Source organism: Lynx canadensis, chromosome E2, assembly GCF_007474595.2.
Source record: "Lynx canadensis isolate LIC74 chromosome E2, mLynCan4.pri.v2, whole genome shotgun sequence".
Taxonomy (NCBI): Eukaryota; Metazoa; Chordata; class Mammalia; order Carnivora; family Felidae; genus Lynx; species Lynx canadensis.
This window is the reverse complement of record NC_044317.1, coordinates 20,312,945-20,334,817: the sequence shown is the minus strand read 5'-3', so window position 1 is coordinate 20,334,817 and position 21,873 is coordinate 20,312,945. Positions and strand designations below refer to the sequence as shown.

At 44.2% G+C, this 21,873-nt stretch overlaps 1 long non-coding RNA gene and 1 other non-coding gene across 3 annotated transcripts in view; both read right to left on the bottom strand.

Moving 5' to 3' along the window:
* The window catches only part of LOC115503390, a 386,748-nt gene that overhangs the window by 170,816 nt on the left and 194,059 nt on the right, over nucleotides 1–21,873 (bottom strand). The window lies entirely within an intron of this gene.
* LOC115503618 lies at nucleotides 18,728–18,833 on the bottom strand. Its single transcript, XR_003965453.1, has one exon. It is a non-coding gene; the product is annotated as a U6 spliceosomal RNA (small nuclear RNA).

The following is a 21,873-nucleotide window of genomic DNA, read 5'->3' as shown; positions in this document are numbered from 1 at the left end:
TCCACCTCCGCTAGGCATCTGTTTCCAATGAAGCTAAGGAAATGCCTAACCCCACTCCTGCATTCTCTCATCATTGCCCTGGTCTCGCCTCCACACCAGCCTCTCCCCTGTGTGGGCTCTGAGCCAAGCCCCAAATCCCCATGGGCTCTCAGGGGCCAGGAAGCAGAACAAGGCCTCACTCCCTGACTCCTCTGGAAGCGGAGGAAGGGCTGTGCTAAAGGTCCCTAAGGGGAACACCCACCCTTCAGGGTGTCTGAGGTCTGCTGGAGGTGAGCCAGACCTCTCAACGTGGCTGTGTGTCAGGGCAAGAGTTTTAAATTGAACTCTCCGTGATGTAGCTTTTCTAGAGATACCTGCCCACATGTATCAGGAAAACCACATGCTACTTTCCAACACTGCAATTGGGGGGTGAAAGTGCACCTAGAAAGTCTTAGGAGAAATGCAGTGGCTTTCAACTAGGGGCAATCTTGCTCCTCTGGGGGCATCTGGCAATGTCTGGAGACATTTGGGGTTGTCATAAGGGGAGAGGGCAGTGTTACTATCTGGGGGTGCTGGTAAACATCGTGTGATGCACAGAAAGCCCGCCACAACAAAGACATTATCCAGCACGAAATGTCAATAGGGTTGAGAAATCCTGCTGTAAGACAACTTGGGGACTACCAAGCCTATCCCTCTGGTTCACAGATGGGACAACTGCAGGCCACAGAGGAATGCATACTTGCTCCGGATGGCAAGCTAGTAGTGGAACTAAAACAGGGGCTCTGATCCCCTTGTCTGCCCAGCTGCAAACTCAGGGAACCTGGAGAGTGAAGAAGAAAACTGGCCCTGAGGATAGGCCCTGCCCAGACTTGTAGAGAAGGAAGAAGAAAAAGAATGGTTATGGGAATGATGAGCCTTAACATATGATCACCACACCCAGCAGCAAAACGTCAGTGGCTTTCCTGGACTCATTCAGATTAGCCAATCCGTCCTCCTTATTGGGAATTAAAAAGGAAAGAAGGCATGAGTGTGGTGGAAGGGAGCCAAGGAAACTACATCTAATCGATGCACACTGTGGGCCACAAAATACCCAAACAATAGGTAATTTGTTGTCTTAGTTATTTGCAGAGGAAGCCTCCAACTTTTCCCTCTAGAAAGTGGTTCATAGGGCACTGTTGAGATGCATTCAGGTATATCACTAGTCTCAGGGAGTAAGTTCCACTATCATTCTGTGCCTCCAATGTAAAATCCCCATCGTGAATCAGGTAAGAGGAGAGCCATCCCATACCCATGATCCTGATTCAATAATGAAGTCTGAGTCAGACTATGTCAGAGCAACTGCTTGGTTGTCTTGCTTCAGAGTTATTCTAATTACTCCCCTATTGTGACAGCAGTGCCTTGAGAAGGAGTTGAAGCAGATGGGAGCATTGACATGAGCCCCCATCCCGTGAACTCCATCTGGTTAAGACTCTCCGTTTTCAGTCTGTCCAACCCAACCAACTATCCCATGTCATCCAGAGATCTGTTTATTACAACTACCCTCAGTCTTACATACACAGATGTGCTTGGAATGTCCATTTTCAAGTGGCCCATTCCCAAATGTCAAAGTTGGAGTTCATTCTGGAAGGGGCTTTTTGAAGCCTGTAGACTCAAAATCTCTCCAGTGGCTCTGACAGCTAGCCCCCACTAATTGTCCTGGCTTCAGCATATCTGGAAACCAGTCCCATTTTTTTTTTAATCAACACATTTTCTGATTTTAAAAGCAATCCACATACATTACAGCATACATGCACAAAACAAAATGTCACTTCACATAGCCTCATCAAGAAATAACCAGTGTTAAGTAGTGTGCATACCCTTCTACATTTCTTCCAATATGTGTGTGTGCCTACATCTATATCTATCACTATATTACATACACAAACACACGCAAATATTTAAATTTAATCTCACTGCCTGCAGAATTTCATCACCTGCTATGTTATCAAATTATGTACCATAAGTTTCTTTCCCTGCCATTAAGTCCTTTTCTACATCACCACTGCATGGCATTCTATCATATCACCCTACCATAATTGACTGAACTCACACTTTACAATTAGGTGGTATTTTTCTCCTGTGGCTACTGCAAATAATTCTGTAATGAACATACAATACACATTTGAGAGCATCTATAGCTTCCTAGGGTGTGTTCCTTTAAGAGAAAGTGTTGGCACGAGATCCGTGTACCATTTTTATGACTTTTGAGGCACACTTTCAAATTGACAGGTCATACTTTTGAATATATTGGAAACTTTTGTTTCAAACATGCAGGTATATAAACTCCCATATTGGAAAAATGATTAGAATAACTCTTTTGGCCAAGATTTGGGAAGTTAGGGGGCACCCAGAGGGCTCAGTCGGTTGAGTATCTGACTCTTGATTTCAGCTCAGGTCATGATTCCGGGGTCGTGGGATTGAGTCCTGTATCGGGCTCTGTGCTAAGCATACAGCCTGCTTAAGATTCTCTCTCTCTCTCTCTCTCTCTCTCTCTCTCTCTCTCTCTCTCTCTCCCTCTGCCCCTCTCCCCTACTCATGTGCATGCAGCTCTCACTTAAATAAGAAAAAAAGAAAAAAAGATTTAGCAAATTAAGATCCAATTCTAGTCCTGACGCCTTATAGCTCACTCAGTGGTTCTACACCTTCAATTCAGTAATTGGCCACTAATGGCCACTCTTTGGCTTTGGAGGATGAGGGTAAAACTTGCAAGATCACAGAGGTATCCAATACTATAAATCCACCAACATTATAGCATATATTATTCACAATTCTGTTTCTCCCCATCAGGTTTGAAATCCTGAATGGAAGGGGCCACGTGTCTTTAATCTCAGAAATCCCCAACATAAGCAAAGTGTTTGCCACAGACTACACATGTATGTTATGGGTTGGAAAGCTGCCATCAACATCTAAACAAACACCTCCATACAATTTACATAGCAAGGACGCCAAGGTCCCCATGAAAGATTCTGCTTAATCAAAAAGGAGACACCATCTCCAGCATGGACCTTAGTGCCAGTCAAGGAAGAAGTGCACTTTTCCATTCTCCCAGACAGAGAAATATGTTTAAATAAAGATATTTCTAGAAAAGCATGATAATTTAAAATACAGAAAAGATAAGAAAATAAAAAGAAGGTAGCTTGTGGTATCTTAGGGTAACCAGCCAAAGGATGACATTTCTCTCCTGGTTTCTAGTACATATTTCTGGGAACAGATTAGGCTGCAAATGGAAATAAGAGTGTGTATCATTCCAGGTCCTACAAAACAGACGGTGAGAGGCAAGTTGGTTCATTTCAAAAACAGAGGGTCTGACTTTGAACTACTTTGTGGTGAATGAACCAACCTTCCTTGCAATGTCTGGCTAAGGCTTCTGTCTACACTGAGTGCCAAGGACATTTAAATGTGTGATATTTGATTTGCTGGGTGCAAAGCTCAGATGGGGCCTGGAAAATCCATCTGTACTCTCATAGCTTTTCAAAGGGAAACAAGGTTATTAGCATTTATGCGGCTTTAATATCACGGATCAGTCACTGAGAGCATGAGAAGTCATCAAGTCAATGGGATGGATCCCATGATAAGCTCTCAGGACAGTAGAGAGTATGGTGAATTTTGGCCAAGACTGGAAGGCACATTAGGATCATATTCTTTAAGATGGAGAAAGTAAGCCCCAAAGAAGGAAAGTGACTCACCTGAGATCACCCAGGTAGTTAGACACTTAGCCAAAGCAAACAAATAACCAGAAATACCTGGTCTATTAACTTGTAGGTTAATGCTTTGTCTCTCTTCTCATTTCTGTTTTAGTCTTTTGTTCTCCTTGTCTGTTTCATTTCATGGAAACGTGAAAACTGGTGATAAATTAAAGCATCCATGCCTGACCAAGCATCATTCTTTACTGGCAGAGTTACATAACAAGGGGGTCTTAAAAGACCAATGCTATTTGAGATCTAGGGGACAGTATCCCAAATGGTGGAATGTCTTAATAGCAAAGGATACTCTTTTTTTAACGTTTCTTTTAATTGTTGTTAATGTGTATTTATTTCTGAGAGGGGAGAGAGAGAGAATGAGCGTAGGAGGGGCAGAGAGCAAGGGAGACACAGAGTCCAAAGCAGGCTGCAGGCTCTGAGCTGTCAGCACAGAGCCCTATGCGGGGCTCAAACCCATGAACTGCTGGATCATGACCTGAGCTGAAGTCAGATGCTCAACCAACTGAGCCACCCAGGCGTGCCCCACAAAGGATACTCTTTAGGTCAAGAAGACAAGGAATTACAACTCTATGTAGGATTTTAATTAAGGCCATCTCTAAACCTTCTCCTCTCCTCCAGCCACTCTTATTTAGGCCTTCACATATTTTACATGTATGACTTCAATAGCCTGCTATCTCAGGGTCCAAACAGAAAAACAGAAACCACAGAAAGTATCCGAACAAGAGGAACTAAAAGCAGGAATTTGGTTACACCAGTGTTAGAAGAGCTGAGAATCCACAGAGGTGACAGAGATTCACAGCAGCAGGAAGTTGCTACCTTCCTTAGATTTCAGGGGCAAAGGGGGGAGATAACATCACTGGAGTCCCGAGTCTGGAATCATGTGGGGGAAGCTGAAATCATGGAAGGCCTATATAGAAAGGAGAGAGAGAGACACACAGGAACAGAGGGAGACTGAGGGAGAGGGAGAGAGCGAAGGAGGAGGAGGAAGGAAAGGAACAAAGACACAGAGTATCCCGGCTTCCCTCTGAAGCTAGGGAACAGGAATAAAAAGACAGGTAAGGGATGGGTTTAGTACCAACAGACCCAACCAAGCCTGATTCAACTCCTAAATTATTTCACTGCCTCTCATCTCTCCCTTGCAGAATCTGCCCACCACAACACTGCCTGAGTGATCGAACACGCAAGCCTGATACTGTCAACCCCACTTTAAATTCTTCTTTGGCTTCTACTGCATTTTGGGGAAATGACCCTCACCTCCAGCCCAGCATACAAGGTTCATCTCCACCTGGATGCATTTAATAAAAGCAGACCAAAGCTACTGAAGTTCTAACTCTGCAAAGGCAGGTATGTTGGGCTGCAGGAAGGAGGTGGCAGGCCGTGAGCCACATGGGCCTGAAGTGATGATGGACGACATGAATGGAGGCCGTTCTGGAAGAAGATGATCATGGGCAGAGAGGGAGAGCACACGAGGTTGGGGCTGGACTTCAAACCACAGTCCCCCGGGTTCTAGCACCCTTCAATAAGAAAATGGATGGGGAGAAAAAAAAATTCCTTCTTCACATCTCCCACATGAATGTGCCCAGCCCCTCTCACATTCCAGGCCAGTGATAGATACAGTACAAGGACAAAGACAGAAGTACAACTTAGGTCAAAGAACTAGGCCTTGAGTGCCATACCCAGCAGCCTAGACTTCATTCAGGGGGCAGGTGACAAGAGCCCCGCTGTGGGAGGGAAAGCCGGCTCTCCCCCGACCTGGAAGCTTGGTCTGCGCGGGGAGAAAGGGACATCCTGTGGCATGGGCTGCTGCCCCCTGCCCAGCCTGATGGAGCAGGGCCTCTACCAGCCCCTATCCAAACCGCCTACCCCCACCCCCCGTACTGCTCTCTCAAGGCTGAAGAGTCAATAAACTCAGTTTCTCCCAGAAAGAGTATGTCTTCGGGAAGGCCTTGGGGAATACGTCTGCAAAGTTTAATTTCTGTTGAAGGATCCTGAGTAGGCAAAGAATATGGAAGGAGGGGGAGCGTGAAGAGGAGCGGAAGGAGCAGACATCTGTTTGCTGAGAATTTAACTTATACCAGGACTTTCTGGGTGCATGGTAACCTCATTCGATGCTTGCAACAGCCTTCTGAGGTGGGGAGATAATGAGGGCATGGGTGGAACTCGAAAGAGATCAGGGAGGCCCTGTGATCTCCGATATTTGATTCGTTCAGCAAATAATTATCAAGCGACTCTGGGTGCTGGGCATCGACCGAGGTGTTAGGGACCCAGCGGTGCACATGACATCATCCCTTTCCTCAAAGATCTTTCCGTCTCGTGTTGGAAACAGGCATATTGACAGGACTTTAGAGCCCTTTTTCCAGTGCGTTAACCTCCATTCATGTTTCTGCCTGATCACCTCCAGGAATCAAGAGACTTTACCTCTCAAGAAAGTTATCAAACATCCTTAAACATATGATAAATATTTCTTTTCCTTTTTCATTATGTCTTAAAAATACGAATGCATCTTACAAGTGACACAGGAATTCATGTAGCTGATTTTTTCATTAACAGCAAAAACAAAGAATACAATGTTATTCAATCAATGATGTGGATCGATAGAGCCTTAAATCTGGGTAAGCATGGAAAATGTTTATAACTGAGATGTGTTTGGGGTGGGGGAAGTTTGGGGGGATAAAATTTACAACCCCTCTCTCTGATGATGCATTGATGCATGACTGTTTTCATAAACATGATCTTAATCACTGTCCCATGTGAGTTAATTAAGGTCATCATGAAAAACAAGCAAAAAAGAAAATCTGTTCCTTAATGTTCTTTAATATGAACACGTAACTCTTGGAGGAGGAAGGTTGTAGATCAATCTAGACTCAAGTCTCTGACCAAAGGCCCAGTAAAGATGGGAATGTGGATACCCATGAGGAATTGCGTCTATGGCATTTTCAACAAGAGAACAATGTAGACCATCACAAAATACCCTGTTTTTCCTTTTTCATTTGTTAAGCCACAATCACACTGAAAACATTTCAACTTCTTCCTTTGTTAAACCAAAAGTCAAATCCGTGTAACTTACACAAATTTCCCTAACTTCCTAGAGTCTGAAGACCGAGAACAATATCTAGGTTTCAAAAGGACGCAGAATGTGTTCCAACTTCCCTCTGATACAGTTCTAAATTAAGCGCCGTGGAAGGAAATTTAGATGAAACTTCTTGGGTGCTTTTGCAAAAAGGTTACCCACAAGGCTGTATGCATGACTGGAAATGGGGTGGCTTCAGAAATGCAGCAGGTAGGTCCATCAGAAGGTAGAAACCCCCAGGTCAGGGAAACAGGGGAGACCTGAGCCAAGCAAGGTCATGACAGGCCTCCTCTCTCCTCTTCTAAATGGGAAAAGAGGGAATGTGATTTAAAAAAAAAAAAAAATCTCAGCCCTGGGGATCTCCAGGGGACATTTGTTTTGATGAGAATTCAGGCCTGATTTTCAAGAATAAGGAGGTGCTAACTATTTGTAAAAGCTCCTAAAACAGCATGATCTCTGGCCCTTAGGAGATTTATCTTTTATTTATACAGAGTATTTTTAAAAACCTGTTACTGTAACAAAGAAGCAACTGAGAGGCTTCATGTAAAAGGCAACACAATGTTTCTAGAGCCTACATCTGAAGCAAATATGTGCATAATATTATAAAACAAATGAGCTGAAGGATAGGTAGAAGGTTTCAGGCAGTCACTTCAATACACATGTAATCTGGCGCTTAGGCCACAGGGAAGAAGAATCTGAACACAAGCCATTGTCACTGAGGAACGAGAGCAGTCTGGAGAAGGAAACTGACTTGTAAACATACATAGTTCAGCTTTGAGTGACATGAGATGGGGTAAAGGAACCATGACTCAGAGGAAAGAAAAGTAGCTACTTCCCTGATGGGATCAGTTAAGGCTCTCCTGAGAAGGTGGTTGGAGTTTGGGCTAGAAAAAAAAAAATGCATCCTCTTAACCTCCCATCTATACTAATATATTAGCTATTTATAGCTGCATAACAAATTACCATGAAATTTAGTGGCATAAAATAAAAATAAACATTTATTATCTCACATATTTTCCATGAGGCAAGGGATCTGGGCGCAGCTTTACTGATTGATTCTGGTGCGGGAGGTTTGAGGACGTTACACTCGGGATCGGGCTAGGGCGCAGCTCTCCACGGGCTTGTCTGAGACCGCAGGATCTACTTCCAAGGCGGTGCACTCACACGGCTGGCCAGCTGGTGCTGGGTGCTGTTGGAAGGCCTCAGTTCCTTATCATGTGGACCTCTCCATAAGGCTGCTAGAGTGTCCTCCAGCATGATGCTGGCTTCCCCAGAGCTAGGGATCCAAGAAAGAGCTAAGCAGAAAGTTCAGTATCTTTGGGGACTTAGCCTCCTCAAAAGGTATTGTCGATGATATCCATGATATTCTGTTGACCACACAGGCTGGCCCCATTCTTGTGAGAGGGAACTACGCAAGGGCATGGATACCACAGGTAGGAATGATTGGAAGCCATCTTGCAGGCTGGCTACCACAACTAACCATGATGCCTTAGATGGTGGGAGTTGGTTGTTATATTTGCTCTGTAATGATTGGGCATGGAAGTAATGGAGGAAGTTGGGAGTTTTGTTTTGTTTTGTTTTTAGTTTAGTTTTGAGAGAGAGAGAGTGAGAGAGAGAGTGAGCATGAGCTGAGGAGGGGCAGAGGGAGAGAGGGAGACACAGAATCCAAAGCAGGCTCCAGGTTCCAAGCTGTCAGTAAAGAGCCTGACACGGAGCTCAAACCCACAAACTGTGAGATCATGACCTGAGCTGAAGTGGGACATTCAACTGACTGAGCCACCCAGGTGCCCCAGTAACGTGGGAAGTTTGTCCGGTGGTCAGTTAACACCAGCCTTTCAAATCACATAAGCCTTGGTTCAAATCTGGGCCCCGTCATTTACTCGCTATATGGCTTCTCTGATGTTTGGGAGGTGAAAGGATCTGGTAAAGCCATATTAGATACAGAGATAGAAGCCATAGTTTGGAATGAGCCCAGCCACACCCAGCTGCCCTGGGTCACTTTCCTGTGAACTGTCATGTGAGGAAGAAGTAAATTCTACTGTACTTAAGACACTGTGTTTTAGGGTCTCTTTGTCATAAGAGCTTCACCCCTACCTTAATACATTAGTTGATACAAAAAGTTTAACCTCTGAATCTAATTTTCTTCATCTGTAAAGTAGGAATAGAAAAACAAACCTCACATTTTTCTTGTGAAGAAAAATAAAATAAGGCATGAAAGAGTTTGTCCAGTGTCTGGCCCGGAATCCACAGACTCATCATTGTCACACTTGTCCTGTTTGAATTTATGATCAGTGTCAACACACTGATTCAACAACTGCGTGTCTCCATCCACAACAGTATCTCCCAGGGAATTTAGAACCATTTTCTTTGGAGACTCCTTTAATGGGAACTCGGCGGGATTTAAATAAACAAGGCAGTGGCTTCACAGAAAGATTATTCAGTGACTGGTTTGGGGCCAAGATCTGCCATGAACATCTTGTCCTCTCTCATCCTCCATTTCCAACTCTGGAAAATGAAAGGGAGAGAAGAAGGAAGAGAAGGGAGGGAGGGAGGGAAGGCATAAGATCAATAGTTCTCGAATCCCAAGGGTTCCAGAAAGCAACCACAGGAGCTATGCTATTTCCTGTGTTACGTATTTGGTTCTGCATAGCATTTTGCTGAGGAAAGTGTTTTACTCTAACGAATAAGTCTGGAAACCACAGATGGACACGATGATCTACAAGGTACTGTCGGGCTCTATGAATCTTTCCTAATCCAGTAGCAGGCACTTCTCCAGCAATAACTCCTGCTTCGAGAATCAAAGAATCCCCCGACTTCTTATACTCTTAGGGGCATGCTGTTTGTCCCAAATGAAATTAACAGAAATTTGACAGGAGTCCAGTGATGGCTTCCTGAGCCAGCTGAATCCGGGCAACGCAGATAAGTAGTCTGAGCCACGCCATCTAGTGAACAAACCCGGGCAGCAAAACCTCCTCCACTTCCTGCAAGTTCAGGATGGGCTGAAAAGCCTCCTTCCAGATGCAGTGGCAATTTAAATAAAGAATGAAAATGAGGAAATGAATTAGAATGCTGAAATGTCGTCTCCATCCAATGCCCTGGGCCTGAAATGATCAAAACTGTCATTTTATTTTTCTCCTCTCTTAAAATTACTACTTTTAATTTAATTTCTCTTGCTGAAGTTTCTCTGGCCAACTCATCAAATTTTCTATCAGAATTACCCACAGAATTAATTTGTATGCATGGGCATAAAAGAATGGGCTGACAAGATGGGTCACATCCAAATGAAAAGTAAAAAATAATAATAATAAAATAAAATACTATAAAAGAAAACCTCCCTCCACCCACACAGTAGATAGAACAGAGGGGTGATGGATATGATGTCCCAAGAGTCCTGCACACATTGGCTGAATCCCTGGCTTCCCTCTTGATGGTGAGTGTCTCATAGCCTCAGCATCAAGCCACGTCCAGTTTTCCTTGCAGAAGCTTTTCATTGGAGGACCAGAGTCTGATGCCAACACTTCTGTGTCCCCTGAACCCTCCTCTGCAGATAGAATCTGCCTTATGAATGAACACCTAGGGAAGTTTTGAATGCATCTGGAAGTCCCAGAGTGCATCATAAAAAAGAAGTATGGCATAAAAAATAGAGTTGAACCTGATGATGCCCTTTCACCAACAAGATATACATAGTTATGCACCTGTAGGGTCAATTAAATATATTTGTTTATTGTAAGGAACTTTGCTTGAGGCAGGGGTGGGAGTAGTGAACACAAGGTCGTCAGGGATCAGTGAAAGAAGTCTAGGCTTCAAAGTCGAGTTCTGGGTCTTTAGAGATTTCTAGACATATAATCAGTAGATGAATGATCTTAGGCCAATGACAACGTCTCTAAGCTTCCATTTCTTCATATGGAAAACAGAACTTATAACAGTCTCCTTCTTTGGATTCTTTCTGGAACGGTATGAGGTTTAAGAATGAAGTGACTGAGGCATGGGACCTTGTCCATGGTAATCATGTAATAAAACACTGGTCACCTTGCCCCTGGGGCTGACAGTCCCAGCCCTGTGAAATCTTTCCCCAGTGTGGCTCACTGGGCATGCTCAGGAGTCAGGAAGGAGCTGAGGAAAACGTCACGGAGAAGAGAGGAACCGGTGGGTCCCAGCTATGGTGATGTCTGCACCTGTGTTATGGCAACATAAAACACCAACCCACGCCGTGCCCTGATAGCTGAAGCTGTCACCCAATGCCTGGATGTGCAGACGCTCAAAAAATGCTTGTAGAGTTCATTAGAAATTACTGTTATTTGTAAACTGGATCTTTATATAAAGTTTTATATTTATTAAGCGCTCCAATTCAATCAGAAAACATTTATTTTGCGTTTATTTTGTGCAGGCATTGGGCAAGGACTGTGAGAAACAGAGATGGACCAGGGCGCCTACCCTCAAAAGGCTCACAAAATGGGATCCTCTTACAATGGGCCTAATGTCATATTCGCAGTGAGAAATAACAGGAAATAATTGTACCTGAAACCACTGAGAAGGCTTTCCAGGGAGCATGTGCTTTCAAGGGCGGATGGAGTGAGGGACTTCGGGGTACATGAGGAAACTCTCGCAGCCAGAGGGAACAGAGCATGCAAAGGGATTAAGAACTTGCCCGGTACGTTTGGGGAAGAGCCACAGAATCAGGGGGACTGGAATCAACCATGCAAGAAGAGAGTCTGTGGTAACCAAGATGAGAAAGTTGGCTGAGTCAGGAGCTGAAGGAAGGCCCTCAGGAACCAGGCTCAGTAGGAGAGCCCAGGTGAGCGGGGACCTGTCAACGCTTCCAAATGGTGAAGGTGGTTTGTTCTGACTGGAGGTTTGGTTTCCATAACCTGCCACATACACTGTCTCCAAACAATTGTACGGCCGTAAATTTCCAGGGTGGCCCAGTGAATGGAGTCCATGAAATAAATAATAGGAAATCTTTGTCAGCTGATTTGCACAAATTTACATAAATACGTTGTTGTGCTTTAGTTGAGTAGATGCTAGGAAACACGCAGAACAAAAATATGAGTTCCTGGGGCATTTTCTCATCACGTACAAAAAGAATCACCTGAAAGCTTATTTTCAGAGAAACCAAATGTGGGACCCAGGGCTCTGAATTTCTGGCTCCTAGAGAATCAGGAGAAACTTGAGGACTTTTAGCTCTCTCCCCGAATCCTGTGGGCCGCAGGCGCCAGGGCTCCATCCCCGGTGATGGATGGAGAGGTCACCCTTCGTGGCCAGCACGCAGACATCCATCCCCAGGCAATAGACAGAGCTGCTTCCTGGATTCTGTCCATTTTCTACCATGTTAGGAAATTCATCTTGAGAAAGCACATTCCTTCTGAGTTCACCCCGTGATTAGCATTCTGAACAAAAAAAAAAAGAAAGAAAGAAAAAATAACCTCGAAGATGAAATTTCTTCTTGTGCCTCTGCCCATTGCAACTCCAGTTGGTTTTCATTTATTTCAATGTGTACTTTGGAATCCGAGCCCCAAGCTTTCCCAGTTAACTCCCGCCACCTGGGGTACATTAAGTGTGGGGGGGCAGGGACTCTGGCTCGTCCCCTGCTCCCACCTCTTTCTCCACATTGTAAAAACAGATTGTTAAAAAGGTGGCCCCCGTGTGCACAGAGTGAGAGGGGAAGAGAGCGAGCCCTTGCTGCTGGGCTGTGTTAAGCAAAAGGCTTGGGGGCCATGACCACCTTCAGCCAGGAATTGCAAACCCCAGGGCCAGGCAGGGTGATGGGTCCCTGAAACAACCCCCTCTGTTTGGATCACTTTTGGGGGCGAGTCTAATCAAGATGGGATGTGTGACTCCAAAACAGCTGGGAAGCATTACAGGTCAAAAGTTTAAATCAAGTTAAGAACCGTCGGAATGTGCAAGCCCTGCCGTTTCTAATCTCTGCCTCCTCCTCTAATCTGCACAATTGTGGATAAAATGTCTTGGTCGGGCTGGTGTTGACACATGGGCTCAGGCAGGTACATTCGTGAAGGAAGGACTGGGGAGGATGTCCGAGAGGTAGCTTATTTCCTTGCAAAGTGAAGATGGGCCAGTCCCAGGTGCGAATGTAAACAAGGGACATGCAGAGTCAAGATACCGAAGCTGAAAAGATCACTGCAATTCACTCAAACCCATTTACTACAAGTGTGAAAATAGGCCCAGAGAGGTTTATGTCCAGCTCAAAGTCACACAGCACTTTGTAGCTATGCACTGAAAAGGTGAACATTGTTAGATCATGCTACACCCCCTGCCCAAAACCCAGTGGCTTCTGCTTGGCAGGGAGATGAAATGAAATATCTCTGGTCTATGAAGCTTTGGGTGGTCTGGCTCCTACCCACTGCTCTGTTTGCTGGGACCACACCCCACCTCTTCCACCATCCTTCTGGCATATTAGTTTCTTCTTGGTTCCATAGATTCACGAAGTCCTTTCCCACTTGAGAGTTTGGGGACTTGCTCTTTCTTCTTTCTAGAGGATGAGTCCTCTGTTCCTCTGTCAACTGGTAGGTGAAACCCCACCTGTCAGCAAGGCCTCCCTGAAGAAGCTGTCCAGAGTCACCTCCCTAGAAGTCCTCAGCTGGCTCATGTCCATCCTGGCACCTGATGCCCCACGGTCTTCCCTGTTTGTTACTCAGTGACGATTAGCCACTTTGTTCGAGTCTAAGTGCCTGAGGGTGGACACCTCGTCTGTTGTTTTGTTATAGCCTGGTGTCCAACACATGATAGTTGTCCAATGTGCGTTTGATTAACAGATTAATCAATCAGCCAGCTAGACAATCCAGCAATTCAGACAGGCTCTCACTGTCTCCTCAGTGATTAAGTATTGAGATGTGCGGAGATTAAGGATGGCCACAGATGGTGTTGAAGAGCGATGATCTATGTCCATCCCCTTGATTCCAGGTGGATTGTGACTGTTTGGTCAATAGAAGAATGTCAGCAGTGGCCTGTGCCACTTTCCAAGCTTTAAGACACCGGAAGCTTTTTTTTTTTTTAAGTTTATGTATGCATTTTGAGAGAGACATTGAGAACACAAGTGGGGGGGGGGGGTGCAGAAAGAGAGGGAGAAAGAGAGAATCCCAAGCAGGCTCTGCACTCAAAGTGCAGAGCCTGATGCAGAGCTGAAACCCACGAACTGCGAGATCGTCACCTGAGCTGCAGTTGGAGGCTTAACCGACTGAGCCACCCAGGCACCCCGAAGGCAGCTTCTATTTGCGAGTGCCTTGGGGAGCCCTGAACTGCCATGTAAGTAGTCCAGATACCCTGAGATGATACCACCATCCTGAAGAGGCCATTGCTTCAGTCAATAGTCCCAGCTACACCCGCCCTCCCAGCGATCCCAGACAAGGCACAAAGTAAGTGAGTGAAGTCATTTCGGACCTCCCTCCCCCCAAAAAGCCCAGCCACCAGGTGAATATCAGTAGGTGACCTTAGCCAGTGCCATAAGGAGAAGAAACACCCAGCCAAGCTGAGCCCTGCCTGGATTTCCAACTGCGATAAAATGGGTGTGGCTTTTGGCTGCTAAATTTCAGCTTGGTTTGTTATACAACAATAGATAATTGCAGTGGGACTCTTGTAGCCAGATGGTTTGGGTTCAAATCCTAATCGCATCAATTGTGAGCTAGCTGGCTGACCTCCTGCATATGGATTTTCCTGAAGCATCAGTAGCTGAATCCTCTGCCAAAGGGGCACGGTGGGATCTCCCACCCAAAGCGTTGTTAGGGGAGGAAGTGAAATCCATGTCAAGCACTTAGCACAGAGCCTGGCTAGGGACACCAAATATCGTTTGTATCTTCTTTGACACACCCTTCCAGCCAGGTAAAGCTCCTGTTTCCTATAGGAGGCAGGAGAAAAGAGATTCCAGGTATTTAAAGTGCACCACTCCCTTGCCATTAATTCATCCATCTGTCCCATCACCAAAGGGAAAAGTCCAAACTCATTAGGAGTTGCAAAGCTCTCGCCCTGCTTTCATTTGGTTCGGTGTCTCCACCCCCCGCCCCACCTCAAACCCTGTTTTCAGCCAGCCCTGTACACGTGCCTGCACCACTCCCAGAAGTAACAGGAAGGAAATGGATAAACATTCCCACAGTGAATTCTTCTGAGTATGGAGATTTCAGGCCTATTTCTTCCTTCCTTGTGATTCCTTTTGTATTTACTAAATCTTTTACAGCAAACACTTTATTTTCATAAAACGTAGTCAATATCACCAAAAACAGGAAGAGACAATTCCTTCTACTTGAAGATTAAGACACTATTTTATTTCTCTGTCTTCCTCATGTGATCTGCCTGAATATCTCTTATGTGATTGAGTGAACGAATGCATGAATGAGCTCAAAGTAGTGCAAAGTTCATTGTGTATATATTTAGGTGGAGTAACCTACATTTATATACTGAATATATTTGTAAGAATATAAAGTTGGAAAGTTCTCTCTTTTTTTTGATTTGGGTTTCTTTTTTTTTTTCAAAGATACTCATTGGTGAAGCTTTTTTTTTTTAAATGCAGAAACCCTTTTTGAAGTGACTAATCATACTGTAATTTATTCTTTTTAAGGCCAGAATGCCAGAGTTTCTTAAAATGAGTTTCTTCTTCTGTATCTATGTTTATCAACTAATGACAGGCTCTTAAACATTCATTTAGCAGTGAGAAATTTCCAAGACAGCGTGCTATATTCTAGTTAGAAGAATTCAGCTTAGCCAAATATATATAAACTGCTCGCACGCCAGAGGGAGAGGACATCTCCGGGAACACTAAACTACAGAGTGCAGATTTGTAGCCACAAACATCTCTTCTCTTGGGACAGCCAGTGAGCTGACTCCCCGTGGCAACAGCCACAGGCAGGCAGGGCAGATAAGCACCCATTTTTCCAGAAGTCCTTCTCTCCCTCAGTGTTTCTTTCCGGTGGCTAACTGGATGGATTCAAAGTGTTCCGTTTCCAATTCTTTCACGAATTTTCTAAATAGGTTACTAGTTCATGCGCTGGTTTTTTGTACAGTCTTCGATTTACAAGCTCAGTATAAACCAAATCAGGCCAGTCTGTGTGAGATGAATTCAATGAAGGTGGAAATTGCCTCCAAGTCCCTCCTGTCTCCAGTGCATACACAGCCTCTCCCAGAGCTCCTGTTTTGGATTCCTCATGCATTAGCCAGCTTCTTCCAACACGATAGCACAGCTGCCTTCCCCCTTCCTGAGCCTGTATGATCTCAGGAGATTTTTCCGAATCTTTAAGTCAACCCAACAGGCTTCTTTTCTGGTCATTTCTCATCACTTAGAGCTATAAATATTAATCACAAGCCTCATATTTTAAAACCTCTTTGAGCATATTAACTATTTAGCCACATAAATCAATCCTCAACTAATCTTAGTGGTCCTTCATACTTTTTCAAGTTCCAGAACTTTCTATTTTAGCTGTCACTCTTCACTGCTTTGGCCACCACAGTTATTTCATACATTTTCAATCTAGCATGCCCTTCTTTAAATAAAAAGGAAGTGTAAGGCAAGGAGGGAGAGAGAGAGAAGGAAATGGGGGAAGAAGGAGAAAGGACAGAGGACAAAGAGGTGAACCAGTGAGCAACATAAACCCCTCGTGGGTCTGAAAGGTCAGGGCCTTGCTTCTGATTCTCCAAGCAGCCTCAGGCATGCCAAACAAGCCGCTTAACCTCTCTGGGGTTGGCTTGGTTTAGAAAGTATCTCTAGCATCCTCCCACTGCAGACCCTATCCTCCCCACAGTAAAATCGAGAGTTTTCTCTCTTCATAGCAGAACATCTTTCTAAAGGGACTCCCAGGTAATACAAAGGTTGCTTTGTACCTTTTTCTAAGTGCTCACCAGAGCAGGTCAAGGACTGCAAGAATACTGATCAAGATGGGCCCCAGTCCTTGTCCCAAGATTCACTAGTGGATACGAGCTCTGCGGGTGTAGTCTCTGCAGTGTGTTTCTGGGGAGCCCATTTACACATAAATTACCTTTCAGGGGTACCTCCTCGTTATACAGAAACCACACAGCCAACCTAGGAGTACTTGGGGAAATCCTAAAAGCATTGATCGCTTTGCACCAAGTATTTCCAAAAGGGATCGGCGGCAGGGGGAGGGAATAACACTGGCAACTAAGACAGCAGAGTCAGGCATGCCGGGGTTCAAATACCGGCCCCTGCAGGTGTTCACCATTAAGCCAGGTGCCACACGGCCCTGAGAGGCATTTCTCTCACCTGTAAAGCACAGGGGCTTCTACATGACTCATCTGGTTGTTATCCAGAATAAAAGACACAATGCTGCAGCATGTCCCACTCTGCACCTGACTCATAGTTAGTGTTCAATAAATGTGAGCTTTTATCATTACCATATTTTGTCCATTCTGAGACACCATCGATCGGAAGTCAAAGCATCAAATTAATAACTTCTCAGGGGGAAAAACAATATATTAAACACACATTCCCATTTTAAGACATCACAATTTCAACAATATTAAAAGGTGAAAAGAAATGTGTCTTAAAAATCAATGAAATGTGGCCTTATTATTGTCACATTCTGGAACCATTTTAAGTCATTTGCTTGTTTACTTGCCTTTTTCCTGTTTGGTCTGGCTTCCCCTCAGGAGACACAGAAGTTTCATGAGAAAGAAGAAATAAATCCATGTTCGACACTGTGCTCCCAGTGTCCAGCACAGGTGTCGAAAAAATATTTGTTTGACGAGATGATTTAATGTTACCTTAATATGAGGGGCTATGGATTAAGGCCCCACTAAATGTCATTGCTTCATATAATGAAACTTTTCCTCATATCTTTGAGATCCATTCAACTTAGTTCCTTGGGAGAAAGGTTTGTTTGTCTGAACGTATATTTGTTAAAAACTGGCATTTTCCTTGAACTATACATGCAAGGAATGAGGATGAAAACAGACAAGTGCACAGTGTCCACCGTCACCCCTGACACAGAGGTGGGAGTCACAACTCGCACTTGAAATTGAACACAAAGTTGGGGCACCTGGGTGGCTCAGTCCGGTTAAGTGACCAACACAGGTCATGATCTAATGGTCTTGAGATCGGGCTCAGTGCCAGGCACAGAGTCTGCTTAAGATTCATTCTCTCTCTCCCTCTCCCTCTCTCTCCCTCTCTCTCTCTGCTCCTGGGTGTCTCAGTCGGTTAAGTGACAGACTCTTGATTTCGCCTCAGGTTATGATCTCAAGGTTCGTGAGATCATGGGCTCTGAGCTGGCGCCACAGAGCTTGCTTGGGATTCTCTCTCTCCCTCTCTCTCTGTGCTCCTCCCCAACTGGCTTGCTCTCTCTCTCTCTCTCTCTCTCTCTCTCTCAAAAAATAAATTTAAAAAAAGGATCCTCCTCCTGCCCCTTCCCCGCTTTCATGTGTGCATGCTTGCTCTGTCTCTCTCAAAAGAAAAAAAATTAAATTAAAATAAATTAATTAATTGAAGAAATTCAACACAAAGCAATGGTAGGGTATAGGTTCCGGTCAGCCTAAAATACGCTGCCAGTTTGAATGTCTTTAGTTTCTGCAGATATGCATTAGACATTAATAAATATCAATTTATGGAATCAACTAAAATTTCCCCTTTCAATTTCCAAAAAAGAATAATAAACATTGAAGTAATCTCCCCAGGGCAAGTGACTTTTAATTGCACATTCAGAAATAAAAACATTCATTCAGTCAATCAGCAAGTGTTTATTGAGGCCCTTCTATGTGCTGGGTGTGCCACGTGCTGGGGGTGAGAAGCCTTCTGGGATAGTATGGACAGAGTACAAAAATGAAGGCGACACCCGCATATACAGGCCATTGTTCCATGTCAGGGAGAAAGCAGCACTGTCTCAGGGCTGTAGGGCCCAGGGTAAGGGGCAGGAGTGATTCTTTTTTTTTTTTTTTTAATTCTCAAATTAGCTAACATACAGAGTAGTCTTGGCTTCAGGAGTAGATTAAAAATATGGAATGCTCAGGAATTTGCGTGTTATCCTCACACAGGGGCCGTGCTAATCTTCTCTGTGTCATTCCTATTTTAGTATATGTGCTGCCGAAGTGAGAACAGGAATGATTTTGAAGAGGAGAGAATGTCAGTCCCATCAGATGGCCTGGAAGTAGAAGGAACTTCCATCACCGATTCTGCATCCCTCCATCCCTTTCAGATTCCCTGTGCAGAAACCAAATCCCAGGTCCGGGGACCTGCCAGACTCCAAGGGATATTCTAGGGTCTTATTGAAAATGAAATGGTTTCTTACTGAAAGGAAGTAAAGTTTACTCACTTGCCTTGCAAATGAGGTAATTACACAAAGAAAAGTTACTTTTAACTTACCATGAAACCGTAATTCTCTAATAATTAACATAAACAGGAAATTGGGTCCTCTTACCCCAATCATGAGGAACTTGTTTGACAAGAGCCTGTTCCAGGGTGGTTCTCTTCTTTAATGAGGATGAGGACAATTCCTTAGAGAGCCCAGGGAATACCCACACTATCTGAACAAGGAAACAAAAGGAACTGACTGATGGAAAAAGCTGTAAGCCCAGCCCTCAATAGATCAGGGCTGGATTGATCAGATGGACACGATGAGTTCTAGCATGTCAGACTAGAACATGTCTCTTCATGGAGACTGGGGCAGGAAGCGTTGTTGGAACACGACGGCACTGCATTAGTCTTCGACCATGAGAAGAAACTCAACATTGGCAGAAAGGAAGAAAGGCCTTGGCAGCCCGAGATAGCACTGGAGCAGCAAAGGAGCTAATCCAATATGGCATCAGTACACAGAGATGAAGGTGATGAAGAGGGAGATGCAGGCAGGAGCTCATTCAAAGTGGATCCTGATTCTACAAGGAGCTCAGAGTTGTGTTGTTTTGCTTTGCTTTGTTTCGATTGTATTGAGGATGAAAATTTTGAGGACAGTGACACAATGGGTTGTGCATTTCAGGAAGACTATTCTGGCAGTGCTGAAGTTCAGCTGGGAGAGATGGGAAAACATTGGAAGGAAACACAGTTATTGCAGTAATTCAGGCAATGGGTGGCAGGGTCAGACCTCAGAGACGGGGAGATGGATGCCTGGGCCTCGGAGATCAACTGGATAAAGAGGAAGAGGTTGAGGAAAACCACCCCGGCCTGCTAGATTATTAGCATGAAGACCGTTACCCTCTTATGTTCACCAGAAGGAATGTCCTGGAACACTCACAGCAGCACTCTCCATGGTGGCCACTTGGAAGTTACCCAACACCCATGAAACACCATACCACGTGGCTGTGAGACAGAAAGATCTCCAACAGAATGATCAACATGGGTGAATGCACAAACCAGACTGCGCATACGCTCACCAAACAGAAGAACCAGAGTGTATGCTGTATAATTCCATTGGTGATAAGTTCAAAACCAGGCAAAATGACTGTATGGTGTCCAAAGTTATGATATGCCTTACACTTTGGTAGGAGTTCATGGCAGGTACTAATCGAGGGAACACGGGTATCCATTGGGTGAGTTCTGGTGTTCCAGTTCCAAGTTCTGGTTATATAGGTGTGTTTGCCATGTGAATATCCACCCAATTGTATACATATTATCTGTGTGTATTTTTATGCAAATATATTATACTCAAATTAAAAATGTACAAAAAAATGAAATGATTTTTATTTGCAGCGCCTCCCGTACAAGATTAAATTTCAGTACAACATGACAGCAATTTCAGTTACAACAACAGCACCTTCGATTTGGGAATGTTAATCCTATGTGCTAGAGACTGGTAGGTGCTGACAGCAACCTGGGGAGATCAGATTTAAACTCCTATTTAAAGATAAGAAAATGGAGGCACTGAGATGCTAAATAATGCCTAAATCCACCATCTTTCTCTAGAGATAGCCCCTTACCTTGGACTGTCATGATTCCACAAGTGTTTCTAGAAATGTGGCTGTGATTATTCTATTTTAGGCATTGGATCTGCTATGTCTACATGACTTTCCTTTTCCAGAATAAGCTAGATCTGTCACCCACGTACTTCCAAACATTTGGGTTATCAATGAACTATTTCAGTGCTCTGCATTGTGCTTACTTCCACAACCTCAGCCCTCTCCAGCATACACCTTCTTTTTGAAATTTTCAATCAAACAAATGAATTCAACCCAGAAAAGCAAACACATTTTGGATAGAACAGTCATCATTTTTAATCAGTTTTTGTGTTTCCCATATAAACCAGCAGCCCAGAGGTACTATTTCTGAAAGCATTTTGTAACAGAAGATTTTACCTGAGTGCTATTTAGTATTATCATTATTATCCCTGTTATTAATAATAATGATTTATAGAGCAGTTTGAGGAGGCATTGCTATTTATAAACCAGGAACACCAAGCCTGATTTGATACTTAAGTCAGCAAATAGGAAGAAAAGAGGCAAGAGGAGAAATTAAAACAGACGGCTGTATCTTAAGACATCTACCTTCCTTCAGGAACCAAGAAGCAGGTAATATGAAAGAAAAATTCAGCAGAAATGGAACCCAAGGACAAATATTTTCTCCACTAGGTCACCACCACAAGAGATGCTTTCTGTTGAAATTCACAGTGCCTAGCCAAAAGCCATAGCACCTTGAATGAATCAGCTTCAGACATGTCAACGACCCTGGAGAGTTTTCAAAGCAGTTCTACAAACAAGATTGCATGTGACCTTTGCAAGAATGCTGCGAAGTAGACAGGGGTGGCCTAACTTCACATCTCCACCCCGACCACACTAGTAAAAGCACTGAAATACAGGAGCACAACACCGTGTGGCAACATCACAAAAAAACACACTGGCCACGCTATCAGGTAAAAGCACCAGGACAGAAAGTGATCCCAAGGGCCATCTTATCGGGTGGTTCACAGACATTACTGACTAATAAAGCTTCGGGGGAATTTTGTGAAGGATCACAAAACTCCTGAGCCCCGTTCCAGAACTGAGGGGAACCCAAGAACTTATAATTCAAAGAATAAACTGTCCCAAAGAAATCATCATAGGAACAAAAGAACTTGGGTCTTCCGAATGATAGATTCCTTTGGACTATTGCCAAGAAGACAAAAAAACCATAAAGTCTCACATCGCATCCCTGTGAGTATCAAAACTAGC